The sequence below is a fragment of the Melopsittacus undulatus genome, chromosome 1 (genome assembly GCF_012275295.1).
Source record: "Melopsittacus undulatus isolate bMelUnd1 chromosome 1, bMelUnd1.mat.Z, whole genome shotgun sequence".
NCBI lineage: Eukaryota > Metazoa > Chordata > Aves > Psittaciformes > Psittaculidae > Melopsittacus > Melopsittacus undulatus.
The window spans coordinates 87,997,328-88,008,591 of NC_047527.1; positions in this window are offsets into that span (position 1 = coordinate 87,997,328).

Consider the following 11,264-nt stretch of genomic DNA (forward strand, 5'->3'; position numbering starts at 1 on the left):
CGCCTCCCGCTACCGGCCGGCCCCCCTCGGGCACCCCCCTGCACACATCCTGCTGCACATGCTGTCCGGAACCCTCCCTTCTGGGGGTAAAAAATGGGAAAATAAAATAAAACAATGTTTTAGATATATTACATATGTATTTATGTTTGTTATTTTTATATACCGTATTATTTGGTGGGTTATATTACTTGTAATTATGCTAATATATAAATCTATATTTGCATTTTAAAAATAACAACAGAGATTTCTATTTTGGTATACACACACAGAGACATACCGTGATGCAACCTTTCTTTAAGTAAACCAGTGAAGAGGCAGGCAGGGTTAATAACGGTGCTGTGCCTTTGGCAGAAAGCCCTGCTGCCCAGGTCTTCCCTCCCCAAGCCATGTCCAACCTGGATAAAGGCTCCGACCCTTGGCTTTCCTGCCTGCTACCAAGGGAAGGGAATGGGTGCTCACACAACTGGGGTTGCTTGAGTTGCAGCAGTATAGCAATAATCAGTAAATAATACTAATAATAGCGGCAAATAATACTTACAGATGGGGCTTTGAGCAATGTGGTCTAGTGGAAGGTGCCCCTGCCCATGGCATGGGGGTTGGAACTAGGTGATCCTTAAGGTCCCTTCTAACCCAAACCATTCTGTAATTCTACAATAGTCAGTATGAGATAGCTGGAAACTGATATAACACAGGAGAGGGGGTTGCATTTCTATAATTGCTCCAAGTTCAGTTAATTTCAGTCTAGATTTTAACTGAGCTTGGGATAGTGAAGTGGGTAAAAATCACCTGGTTTAACAAGAAAGTGCATTTTGATGAAAATGTCAGGAGACTAAGTAAGTCTGCATGCACACAGACAGGAGCACACGAGGCTGGCCTTTGTACCTCTGCAGACATCTGTGCTGGTTATAACACCAGGGCTTGTGCCCAGCAGGACTGGTGCAGCCTAGCACCATTCTTCTCTCTGCCAGGCTGTTGCTTGCAGTCAAGAGCACTAACGCTTTCAGACAGGTGTAGTTCACTTCATACTATTCATACCAGACTTCTCCTTCCCCACATCATCTCTTCCCTGAACTATCCCCTCTAACATCACCTCTTCCAGAGGAACCACCAGGTAGGAAGGAGGTTTCTGTGCTGCCTGTATACACATCATGCAACAACCATCTCTTTGCCTGGGCCAGTTTCCAGTTAGAGCCAAGGCTGGGCCTAGTTGCTCAGCTCACTTCGATGCTACATCATCTTTGCAAGGGCCATAACTACACCCAACAAGAATCACTTAAAAAAAAGTAAAGAATTGGAATCAGAGATGTGTTCTACTTTCAAAAACTACTATCTGCCTCAAAACAAGGCTCCTAACAATCCTCACTATGTGTACGCGAAAAAGTTACAAAAGACTCAAACTTACATTTACTGCCAAGCTAGAAAAAAAGTCAAACATAGGTTGTTCAGAAGAGCAGCTAATCACCAGAATTAGCATGTAAGTACAAATCAGTAACCTTAAGTACAAAGCAGCAGCCTTTTCTTTAAACAAAGTTTATTTCTGTTCTTCAAAGGGATTGACTAATCATGAATTCAAAAAGAATTAAGAAAAAAAAGGGCAGATAATTTCCCCCCTTCAGCATATCAAAAAATACCAAGAAACCCCCTTAAAAAAAGGCAGCATCAGAGTGGATAAGAATGACTAATTCTCAGACCTTGAAGAACAGTGTCCTGATACAACCAGGTGGGCTGTCTAACCACAGAAAGTACCTCACTGGTTAAGCAAGCTGGTTTCTTTTCCATACAAGTGTATTTTTGGTCTTCTTTTTCTCTCTGTATATCTACCACATTTAAAAATAGACTTTTAATTAAATTAATGATCCTCTTAATTAAAAAATATTAATTAAAAGCTATTTTAAGTAATTTTAATAAATGTCTGAATTTAAGGTTTCCATCTAAGATACAGGCCACATAAAAATGACAGAAATACAGCATTACTTTCAGTAGAAACACGAGTATAATGGTTCAACATTCTCAAGATGAATAGGCACAGATTACAGTTAAACTTTTGTCAATTAGCAAGAAGTACTGCTAGGACAGAACTGCTGATAAGAATAAATCTTTCTTTGATAATACTTCTTTCCATAAAATGCTAATGAGATTAATATTGCTTATGTGAATTAGTGTTTCCTGCTTGCTGATTTGGATCTTGATTAAAATTCTGTCCACCACCTCATTCCAGCTCCTTTTTCTCTCTGTCTTTGAATCTTATGAACTTTTGTACTAGCTCTCATCCTCCTATTTCTATTAACTACTTTGGGAATACAGCAAGGATAGGGAGAAAAACAGTTGAAGCAGCTTTGCAGGTAGCCTGGTGGCAACTGCTGCTTCTCAAAGTATACTTGGAAAAACACCCACAAATGTTTCACACAACACAAGCTACATTCATGTCACATCATACAAAGAGAAGGCACATCAGATAAGGGTGAAACACAAAAGATTTCCAACATCCATATTCCTCTCACTATCCTCTCCCACCATATAATCTTACTTTTCTTCTGCACTCATACTGTCCCTCAGTGCAGCACACCAACATCATCCAACCCCTGTCTCCTGTGCCCCAAATGCTTTGCAGGGATAATCAGTTCCTGCTTGACAGCAGGAGTTTCCACCCAGCTGCAAGTGACTGACACCCAGGAGCCAAACTTCTCAAGTGCTGTCCCAGGCTAAGGATCAGACCATCACCATAGAGCAGCTGAGCAGGCAGGAATGGCCCCATGAGTGAAGAGTCGCCAGAAGCAACTGCTTACACTTACTGCAATTGCTCCTCACTGATGGGCAGTTCACAGGAGCTCATTGTGGGTGACAACATACATCTGGGGTGAAAAGCATCAAGCTACAGGTGGGAGCTGATGTTTGCAACAACTGATCTAAAGTAACCACCTAATCAAGAGAAAATTGCCAATACACAGCAATGAACCTGCACTGTTTATCAGCAAGAGGAATTTATCCTTGGTTGTCAACAGCCAGCACTGATTATGACTCCTGAAGAGTCCTACAATCCCTGTACACGTACACCATTTCCCAAAGTCCTTCATGCTGTTGGCCTCAGTTCTGGAAGGGCAATTAATGTCAAAATCTCTGCAGAGGAATAAGCTGGGTACGTCAAACCCAGCCCACTGCCTCTTAGCTGCCACTGCCCAGTCAATGAGCTACCATGGCTAAGAGGCATCAGCTCATTCCTGGTGCTTGCTTTGACCTGCAGAAGTGAAACTGTACAAACAAGTTGTTTACCCACATATGCTTGGGCAAAGAAAGTCCTTAGTTTGCAGCATGTGCTCAGGGGGGCTGTGTATTGCATAGGCCTCATGTAAATGTTTTGTAGAACCAAGGGAGTGTAGGACTGGAAAGGACCTCAGAGGTCATGGAGTTTAGTCCTTGTTCTAATAATAGCATCATACAATCCTATTTGCAAACTGCCTTGGCTCTACAAGTGATGGTGTTTTTAGGCCTACACCACTCTGAAAGTTAGCTCCTTGCCCAGGATTATGAACTGTTTTCTTAATCAGCCTGTGTTTATTTATGGTTTATTCATACCAGGGTATTCCTGTGCCAGCCTTATCATTTAGATTAAATACTCTTTTCCTCTCTCACAGTATTTAGAGGTAGCAGTGGCATCCTTTCTTGGCTTTTGTTCTGCTAGACTAAACAAGCTAAGAGCTCCTATTCATTCACAAGTACTATCCCACAAATCTTCTGCACAAACCAGACCGGCAAATAAAAACAATCAATCATCCTCTCATCCATTCACACACAGCTGAGCAGCAGATGCATTTTAACGCCTGTACATCTTAGTTGCTATATCCCTGACATTAATGCATCCCTAAAACAAGATTTGCATCTTATCTAATAGTCTGCTTTGCAGATGTTTCCCTTTCCATTCAAGTCACAGACAACTACTTCCCTCCTATGGCCCTGAAGTGAGAAGATGATGTTATGTATGCATTCAGTCTGTGGTTTTTAAAATGTGATTTCCTTACTGGCAATCAAAGCAACCTACAGCAGGTGATTGCCCTGCTTGATAGAGTCCAGAAATAGGTGCTCTGCAAACGAAAGCCTGATCCACACACACCTCTCTGCCACACTTTTTCTTTTCTGTACTGCTCATGTAATACAGGACTATATGCAGGTGGGGAAAATGACCCCTCAGAAGCAGCTTTGTTGCTCTGTTTTTCTCAGCTTCCCTTTCCTCACTTATATTTTCCCCATCTCAAGGACTTTGTTAGAGCCAGTCTTGTTTTCCAAGAGCTTCCTGTTTCTGATACGTATTTTGAAACAGCAGCTGGAATTGTGTCAGCAGAGGATGCTAATAGCTGGAAACAGTGAGAGAAAACAAGAAACTGCCCAAGACTCTCAAGGAAGAAATACCAATCACATTATCCAGCCCTGCTAATGAGGTCTTTGAGCAGGAAAAGCTGAGCCTCTAGGTTTACGATTTTAAGACCTGTGTTGGTCATGTTGAGCTTTCCTGACTTCTGTCATTTAGAAATGTCTTAACTAAATCTTTTCCAGCTTGTGAAAGTTGTGTGTGCACAATTCTTTGCAATGCTTAGTTTTAAATGGAATAAAAATAACCTTTCAGGAGTTGTTATGGTCCCATAAAAATTGCTCTATTCTATTCCAGCCATTCAGATAGAAACTTGACTATGTAATTGACCTATTGTACTGGTTTTGTCTGAGATGGAGTTAAATCTTCTTCATACAGGCTCTGTAGGAAGGCCAGGCAGGGAAGATGAGGAGGGGACGTTGCCCTCTATGTTAATGACTAGCTGGAGTTCATGGAGCTCCAACTGGAGATGGATGAGAAGACTATGAGTCAGGATTAAAGGAAGGACGTGAACAGGTGATATAACCTGGGGGTTTGCTACAGGCAGCCTGACCAGGAAGACAGAGTGGATAAAACTCTCTATAGACAGATAGGAGCAGCCTTACTTTTACAAGACCCAGTCCTCAATTGGGAACTTCAGCCACTCTAGTATCTGTTGGGGACAACATGGCAAAGCATAAGCAATCCAGGAGGTTTCCAGAATGCATTGATGATAACTTCCTTCTCTAAATGACAGAGGAGTTATGCTGCAGCACCATATTCTTACCAGCAAGAAAGGGCTCGTGTAGAAACTGAAACTCAAGGGCAGCCTTGGCTACAGTGACCATAAAATGCTGGTGTTGAAAATCCTTAGGGTAGCAAGGAGAGTGCACAACAAACTTGCTACCTGGACTTCAGGAGAGTAGACTTTGGTCTCCTCAGGGATCTGCTTACTAAAGTGCCCTGGGACAAAACACTGAAGGGAAGGGGGCCCAAAAAGGCTGGTTAGTATTTAAGAATCACCTCCTCCAAGTTTGAGTCATTCATTCCATCAAAAAGGAAGTCAGGTAAAAACACCAGGAGGCCTGCATGGATGAGCAAGATGCTTCTGGACAAACTCCAGCCCAAAAAAGAAGCCTACAGAGAGTGGAAGCAAGGATGGGTACCCTGGGAGGGGATACAGAGGAATTGTCCTAGCAGCTACGGATCAGGTTAGGATAGCTAAAGCCCTCAGGGGCTGAAATCTGGCAGGGGATATCAAGAGCAATAAGAAAAGATTCTTCAGGTATGGGGGTGATAAAAGGAAGACTAAGGAAAATGTTGTCCTTTTCCAGAAGAAAATGTGACACCTGGTTACTTGGGATATGGAGAAAACCACGATGCTCAATGACTTATTTGCCTCAGTCTTCACTGGCAAATCCTCCAGCCACACCACCTAAGTCACCCAAGATGGCAAAGGCAGGGGCTGGGATCATGAAGGCTACCCACCATAGGCTGGATGGTCACACCCAAAGAGTTGTGGTCAACAGCTTGATGTCCAAATGCAGACCAGTGGTGAGTGGCATCCCTCAGGGGTCAGTACTGGGACTGGTGCTGTTCAACATCTTTGTCGGTGACATGGACAGTGGGATTGAGTGCGCCCTCAGTGAGTTTGCTGATGACACCAAGCTGTCTGGTGAGGTTGAGACACTGCAAGGAAGGGATGTCATCCAGAGGGACCTTGACACACTTGTGAGGTGGGCTGATGCCAACCTCATGAACTCCAGCAAGGTCAAGTGCAAGTTCCTCCACCTGGGTCAGGACAATCCCAAACACAAACACAGACTGTGTGGAGAACAGATTGAGAGCAGCCCTGAGGGGAAGGATTTGGGGGTGCTGGTTGATGAGAAGCTCAACATGACCCAACAGTGTGGGCTTGTAGCACAGAAAGCTGCATCAAAAGGAGCGTGACCAGCAGGTCAATTGTCTGTGATCCTGCCCCTCTTATCTGCTCTTGTGAGACCTCACCTGTAGTACTGTGTACAGTTCTAAGGCCCCCAACATGAGAAAAAGGAAGTCCAGAGGAAGGCCACGAAGGTGATCAGAGGGCTATGGAGACAGGCTGAGTTGGGGTGGTTCATCCTGGAGAAGGCTCTGGGGAGACCCTAGAGCAGCCTTCTAGTATCTAAAAGGGTGCCTAAAAGAAATGTGGAGAGGGACTTTTTACAAGGACATGTAGGGATAGGACAAGAGGGAATGGCTTTAAACTGAAAGAGCATCATTTTAGATTGTATATTAGGAAAAGAATCTATGATAGTGGTGAGGCACAGGAATGGGTTGTCCCAACAAACTGTGGCTGCTCCATCCCTGAAGTTTTCAACGCCAGGTTGGATGGGGCTTTGAGCAACCTGGTCTAGTGGAAGGTGTCCCTGCCTGTGGCAAGCGAGTTGAAACTGGATGATGAGCTTTAAGGTGAGTTCCAACCCTAATCATTTTACGAGAATAGTTCCTACTGTGCTGTGTTTTGGATTTGTGACCAAAACAGTGTTGATAACATGGGGATGTTTTAGTTATTGCTGAGCAGTGTTTACACAGCATCAAGGCCTTTTCTGCTTTTCATGCTGCCCTACCAAGCAGCAGATGGTGGGTGCACAAGATGCTGGGAGAGGACATAGCTGGGACAGCTGAACCCAAGTGACCAGGGGGATATGATACCCCATATGGTGTCACAATTTTCAGTAAAACCTGGAGAAAGAAAGGGAAGAGGAGGCATTCAGAGTTATAGCATTTGTCTTCCCATATTAATGTTACATATAATGGAATGCAGCTTTCCTGGGAATGGCTGAGCATCTTCCTGCTGGTAGCAAGTAGTCCATGTATTCCTTATTTTGCTTTGCTCGTGCACACCTGTTTTGCTTTACCAGTTAAACTGTCTTTATCTCAACACAGGAGTTTTCCCTTTTTTACCCTTCTGATTTTCTCCCCCATCGCAGTGGGGGAGAGTGAGCAAGAAGCTGTGTGGGGCTCAGCTGCCACCGGGGTTAAACCATGACACCCAAATCAAGATGCTTTTTTCCAGACATTCCCTCCCCCCCCCTTTTTGTTTTCTCTGGTTTGGGGAGATCTTCTTAAACTCCAAGAGTTTTTCTCCAATCACATTCAAGAACTGCACTGAGATTCTTTGATTTAATGCTTGTTCATAGCAATTGGCAGGCACTTGAAACAAGTGTGCAGCAGTGGCAGCTGCTAGAGCACAGCTGACTTTGAGACATCAGACAAAACCTGGAAAATCAGAGCAGCTTTTACTACACATTGTATTGTGTGATAGTATACAAAATAAAGAGAAAGGGCAGTTTTACCATAGGCTACCAAACTCCGCTGAGTCAGTATAGTGCTGCCATTTGTGTTAGCCCTGATTTTTGTCCCCATGATTTACAACAAATATTGGCTATTTTAGTCATTTGCATCTCACGCATAACACCTAACTTGCCATATAAATGTAGTTTTCTCAGTTACATTCCACTGTTAACTCTACCTATAATCCATCAAAAAATCCCAAGCACAAACTCATATGTATGACCCCCAAGAGACTTTTAAAGCTCAGAATACAGCAACTTGTATTTTGACAGCTGTCCTTTGAATCCCAAACTATAACCCCTCAGGGGACATAGCATTATGTAATTTTAGTGACAGCACAATTGTCATTCAGCTAGAAAGAAGGATATTGTGATCTCAATGGAAAAGCGATATTGCCATCTGTAAGCTTGTAGCCCTTTTTCTTTGGTAATTTGTACCTCTCATGAAAGGTTAGGAGTGGAAATTACTACAAGCTGCTGAATAAAATGACATCATTTTGCCACCCACAAAATGTTACCAGTTTGACAGCCTAGAAAATGGCAGTAAAGCCTAGCAGTAAGGAAAGAGCAATCCCAAGGCAAGTGAATACTCTTCTTTCTGGAGGAAACCTATGCTCATTGTGTTGGCTGACCGCCGTCTCTGTGGGACTGTGACCACTGTGGCCACAAACTCCAGTTTCAATAGTTGCTTTCCCCACTGGCTGCAGGAAAGGAATATATAATTTCTGGAAATGCTACTGATTATTACAGTTCAATCAAATGAAACAGAATTTTGCTTTCAGGCAATTTATTCTCAATTGTAAGCCACTATGCTGCAAAATTAATAAACAGGGAAATTCAGTTATGCAATTAGAAGTTGTTAGGAAGAATAGGATAATATAGATTGAAGATTTCATGGATCATAAAGAAAGAATTTCCTGTCTATTAATTCTGCAGCTGTTTTAATGTGCTCCTCTGAATGATGGAATACTGGAGGCTATTTTTTTCCATGGTTGAATTCTCTTCCATTACACTGCACACACCCTCTTAAGTAACCTGCAGCTGCTTTTATCTGCCACTATGAATGATGGTCCATTGTGATATTTGACACATTAGAGAGCCCTGTGATTTCTCCGCATACCCCAAATAAAACCAACCTGAAGCTCAAGAAACAGAGGCTGCAAGCATGAGTAGGATTTTAAAATGCCCCGAGATATCCAAAAGGTGAATGTGGATTAAGGAAAAAGAAACCAAAAAGCACTTGTATGGACAGAGTTACTCACTCATCATTTTTGGCCAGCCCCACATGCTGTATAGCAAGAAAACTGGTTTTAATTATTTTTTAATCAGCATTTTTTCCCTGATCTGCCCTGTACCCTTCTGGTGGCTCACAACCAGCATATTCCTATATCCACCCAAAGAAAAGTTGGACTCTGAAGTTGCTCTTTCAAAGCCAGCTGCAGTTCCTAATAGGAGCAATATTTTTCACTTGGTTTTTCTCTTCTGAACTGCAACACCACCTCTCTTCAGAAAAGAAGACCCGAAACTATGGAGGACTGTAATTCTAACTGACAGGACTGCCATTACTTAATGTTTGTTTTATACTTTCAGTATGTCACTTAATCTAATTGGGATGTTTTGCAACACTAATGAACTTCTTTTCCCTGTAACAGCTGATGTCAAATGCAGGATTTATAGTTTAACAGAAGCACAGAGGAATGCACAGCGATTCAAGAATAAAGCAAATAGCCAAACTTTCAAATGTGAGTTAGCTGATTAGGATTTAAACACAGATGTCTTCCTTATGTGCACTTCAATCCCTTGAAACTTGTCTTTTCTGTCACTACAATCTACAGTTTTGCATTTCTGGTACCAGGACTTTTTTCTTTCTAGTTCTCACCAAGCCAACATCTTCCTTATTTTTAGCTCTTTATCTTACTGCTTTGTCTAACACCTTCATACTCCTCAGTATTTCCTTTCTTTGGCTATGGAAGCGTATTAATTGAGAAATTACACTCTATTCTACAGATTGTAAAATTAGCTCACCAGATATCACATGATAAAGAAATATTTTAAAAACGTATTAAATACTCACTGTGTTTCTTTCTAAATCAGGCTAAGAGTGTGTGTCCCCCCCCCTTTTTATTTCACACATATGACAAACCCATCTAAGACACACAGAAAAATAACCTACTGGTCACGGTTCCCTTGGGTTCACAAATGGAAGAGATCTATGGACAGGCTGTTACTACACACCACCAGAGGAACAGCACAGCATTGGTAGGAAGAAAGTTTGGAGACAGTTAAGGAGCGTAGTTTGTAAAATACATAAGGTGGGAGCAGCAGGGTAAAACAAGAAGACAGGAAAACAGGCATGGTCTGCAGTACAGCACAAGAATTTGTGAGGAGAAGAAATATCTGAGTTGGAAAGGCCTAAAGACATGCATATTGTTTGGGGGAGCCAGGTGTCTATCCATATGGACAAAGGGAGAAGCAATCTAAAAGAAGCTACAGCAACCTATGTGTGCCTGCTGCAGGACCTAGAATATACTGCAGGAGAGATGGTGCCTGGCCGGGAATTTTGTTCTTAATCTGTCAACCAACTTGGAGGCCAAGTGTTCACATACGTAACTTAAGAGCATGAGAACAGCTGTATATTACCTTGTGTACTAGTTTCAGCTGGGATAGAGTTAATTTCCTTCCCAGTAGCTGGTGCAGTGCTGTTTTATGGCTTTAGTCTGAGAACAATGTTGATAACACACCAATGTTTTAGTTGCTGTTAAGTAGCACTTACTCTAACTCAAGGACTTTTCAATCACCCATGCTCTGCCAGTGAGGAGGGGCACAAGAAGCCAGGAGGGAGCACAGCCAGGACAGCTGACCTGAACAAGCCAAAGGGATATTCCACACCACAGCATGTCATGCTCAGTATATAAACCAGGGGAGTTGCCTGGGAGGGGTTGATTGCTGCTTAGGGACTGGATGGGCATTTGTTAGTGGGTGGTGAGCAATTATATCATGCATCACTTGTGTTTATTGAGTTTGAATCTCCTCTCTCTTGTTACTGTTGTTGTTTATGCCAATTTTTAAACTGCTCTTATCTCAACTGTGAGTTTTGCCTTTTTCCAAATCCCCTCTTCATCCCACTGGGGTAAGGGCAGGGGGCAGTGAGCTGTGTGATACTCAGCTGCTGGCTGTGGTTAAGCCACCACACCTTGGCTGGGAGACCCTACCTCAGTCTGCTGCATGAACTGGGGACTGCAAGGCACACCATGCTCTGCACAGCAAAATGTTAACTTGCTGGGGAACAGCCAGTCTGCCGTGAGAAAACCTCTCAGAAAGGACTGTCAACACTTGGAACCTTTTATCTATCATTATAAGGCAAGGGTCAGCAGAGTGACAAATATTTTAGAGGATGCTAATTCCTTGTTAAGGTGGACATTTTATCAAAGTCAGATATAAAGTCACACACTTCAAAACAAGGGATTGTGCCATAACATAGACAGTAAAGAAAGGTGTTCAGGAGGCAAGAGCTTCACAAAGTACTCAGGAAGCATTTAGTGAGATGGCCAGAGACAGAACATGGTGGGACATTTCCCAAGAAATCC